Raw genomic sequence first — 3,958 nt, 5'->3', positions numbered from 1 at the left:
TCTAGAGCACCGCTTTAGTCGAACAAATCGACCCCAGGACTTATTCTTTGTAAACCTAGACTTATCCTATCGGCCACTTTTGACGAACGCTAAGTACGGGGAGTGTCGGGACGGTAAAACGCCAACACCAGTTGTCAAGTGATGGTGGAGGTACAAACACAGACACAAATATACAACATATACATATACATTTATAATATAATATATATATATATATATAACATATACGACGGGCTTCTTTCATTTTCCTATTTCTTTACGGCCCACAAGGGGCTTCTTTCAGTTTCCATCTACCAAATCCACTCACAGGCTTTGGTCGGCCGGAGACCTATGGTAGAAGACACTTGCCCAAGGTGCATGCAGTGGGACTGAACCCGGAACTATGTGGCTGATAAGCACTATAAGTCTGTTTGGGAACTCTGTTCTAGCTGACGAGAGTCGGTTGGTATATAAGATTGAAACTAACCCACAAAGATCTCTTTTGTTTTTGTTTTTTTTGTTTTTTTTGCTTTTTGCCCGCGAAAATATTCTGTTAATGAAGCAGTTACTTAAATCTTTTGAAAAACAGCTTTTTGTTGTTGTTTTTGTGTGGTGTGTGGTGTGTGTGTGTGTGTGTGGTGGAGAGAGAGAGAACGAGAAGGAGAAGGAGAGAGGAGATTTTGTACCAAGGCACTCGTCAAAAACTGTTTGACAAGGGCTTGACACGAAACTGTAATCTCTTGAGTCACTCCTCCAGCAATATCAGCTCATAAACAATTATATATATATATATAATATATATATATATATATATATATATATATATATATATATATATATATATGCATATATTATACATACATATATATTTGTATATATATATATATATATACATATATATATATATACATACATACATATATATCTGTATATATATATATAATATATATATATATATAACATACATACATACATACTACATACATACAACATATACAGATACACACACACACATGAGGGTGGAGGGTGGGTATGCATGACTATACAGACACGTATACGTGCGCGTGCATGTGTTTTAAAGACTCAAAACAATGTTTCTTTGTTTTTGTTTTTGTTTTTGTTTTTTTTGTTTGTTTGTCTGTTTTTTTTTAATATAAAAAGAAATACTTTTAACAAAAAAAAAATGAGTTCACAACTTCGTTTTCTCACGCTGAAGAAGCATCAAAAATATATAAAAGAAACATGCTTCACAGGTGAATTGATGAAATAAGGTCAACCAAAAAGCAAAAAAAAATCTGATGAAATATACAAAAAAGATAATTCACAGCGTGTGATTGAAAGGACAATAGAATTGGCGACGACGGTTTGCGAAATATTTCCACTTTAATTGAAAGAATGTGATGTGTTTGCACAATGGGTGATGCATTAGGACAAATGATTTGCATAATTCGTTTTTGATAAACAAGTATTCTGTTTCGTTTTTGATAAATAAGTATTCCCTAATAATATACTGCAGATTAAGGCGGCGAGCTGGCAGAAGCGTTAGCACGCCGGACGAAATGCTTAGCAGTATGTCGTCTGCCGTTACGTTCTGAGTTCAAATTCTGCAGAGGTCGACTTTGCCTTTCATCCTTTCGGGGTCGATTAAATAAGTACCGGTTACGAATTAATCCGTTTGTCTGTCCTTGTTTGTCCCCTCTGTGTGTAGCCCCTTGTGGGCAGTAAAGAAATAAGAATCGTTAGCACGCCGGGCGAAATGCGTTGACGTATTTCGTCTGTCGCTACGTTCTGAGTTCAAATTCCGCCGAGGTCGACTTTGCCTTTCATCTTTTCGGGGTCGATTAAATAAGTACCGGTTACGTACTAGGGTTGATATAATCGAATTAATCCGTTTGTCTGTCCTTGTTTGTCCCCTCTGTGTTTAGCCCCTTGTGGACAGTAAAAAAAAAGAAGAATCGTTAGCACGCCGGGCGAAATGCGTAGACGTATTTCGTCTGCCGCTACGTTCTGAGTTTAAATTCCGCCGAGGTCGACTTTGCCTTTCATCCTTTCGGAGTCGATAAATTAAGTACCTGTTCCATACTGGAGTCGACTTAATCGACTGACTCCCTCCCAAAAAGTTTCGGGCCTTGTGCCTAGAGTAGAAAAGACTTTACTGAAGATTATAGAAATGCTCGGGGAAAATGCAGAGAATGTAAAAATGTAGCTTTGTCACTCCAAACAATCTTTATAGAAAGTGTGCATCTTCTGCATATATTGCCAAGTGCCACTCGCAAAACTCCGCTCTCCGGTCCGGATCATCTTCATTGAGAACTCGGATTATTCTTGGAGTGTAACTTTCCCAGTGACAGCGCTTCAAAATGCGATGGATGCTTGATTTTGAAAATCCCATCCCATCACTCTCTTGCCACACAGATTATCTTGAACACAAGCAATACGTTCCTAGTACTGTTTCCCATTCAAACTGCTCCAGCTTTTGGAATGTCTGAATATTCAGGCAACGAGTTTACATGCGGATCTCGCTGTGTGTATATTTAAAATCTAAAGGCTACCTACTGATGAAGACTAGCCTCAGTAAATATTTTTTTACTGAAATTAGACAGTACTGTTCGATGTGTTGTTGGTGGGCTCTTCGATGTCTGCGGTTTTCTAGGACGTTTCTTGTGGACGTTTTAAATAGTTCCAGCAACTTCAAACTTATCCCTAATTCGAGTGAAGGTAAATCGAATGGATGGATCTCTTTGCGCGTCTAATGCATTTTCAAAATTCCAGTAGCACTTTATTTATGATAAATTTCTTTTGTTCAAAGCTTGGTCGGTACCGGTGTCGTATGTGATCTACATACATGTTTCTGGTATAGCATGTGATCTACATTAGTTCAAATGGTATAGTTTGTGATCTACACCGAATTTTTAATCTACATTCAAAATCCATCTATTTACTCAAATTCCGGTTGGTTTGGTACATAAACCAAAAAAAACTTTTGTGATTTAAACACTTTTAGTCCTGAGGCCATTGAAAGAAGTCGTGATGAGAGAAAATTCTTCGCTGTAGATATTATGAATTAAATACACCTAAATCAGCTCGCAGCGCCACCTATCCAGACGGTGAATGGCTTGTTTACAAGTCCGAACGTGCCTTTAGCATATTCGAACTGGTATGAACTTAGTATTTTTACTTACCACCGCTTAGCGCACTCACCCCGCAATAATATCCTGTCTACTATAGGCACAAGTCCTGAAATTTTGGGGGAGGGTACCAGTCGATTACATCGACTCCAGTGTTTCACTGGTACTTAATTTATCGACCCCGAAAGGATAAAAGCAAAGTGTGTGTGTGTGTGTGTGTGTGCTAAGAAGCTTGCTTCCCAACTACATCGTGGTACCTTGAGCAAGTGTCTCCTACTATAGCCTCGAGCCTACCAAAGCCTTGTGTCTGTATCTGTGTTTGTCTCCCACCACCGCTTGACATCCGGTGTTGGTTTGTTGTCTGGAGTCGATTCATTCGACTAAAACTTCGTCAAGGTAATGCCCCAGCATGGCCGCAGTATAATGACTGAAACAAGTGAAAGATAAAAGATGATAGAGAGAGAGAGAGAGAGAGAGAAAGATACATATATATATATATATAGTGTAATAAATAAAATATATGCATACATACAAACATATATGTACGTACCGACATCTACATGTATATATACCATGCATATATAAATATATATACGTACAGGACCACAAAAAGACGTAAAACTCAACAGAAACGAAAACGGAAAAGCCCTTTTGTTACAACAGAAAGACAGAGACGTGGAACAGGACGAGAACGAAAACGGAAAAGCCATTTTGGTTACAACAGAAAGACAGAGACGTGGAACAGGACGAGAACGAAAACGGGAAAAACATTATTTACAACAGAAAAACAAGGTACAGGACATGCTACACAAGGAAAAATCCCCTTCATCAGCTGTCACTAGTAGCGTGTT

Source organism: Octopus sinensis, linkage group LG7, assembly GCF_006345805.1.
Source record: "Octopus sinensis linkage group LG7, ASM634580v1, whole genome shotgun sequence".
In the NCBI taxonomy this organism is placed as follows: domain Eukaryota; kingdom Metazoa; phylum Mollusca; class Cephalopoda; order Octopoda; family Octopodidae; genus Octopus; species Octopus sinensis.
This window is presented reverse-complemented; position numbering follows the sequence as displayed.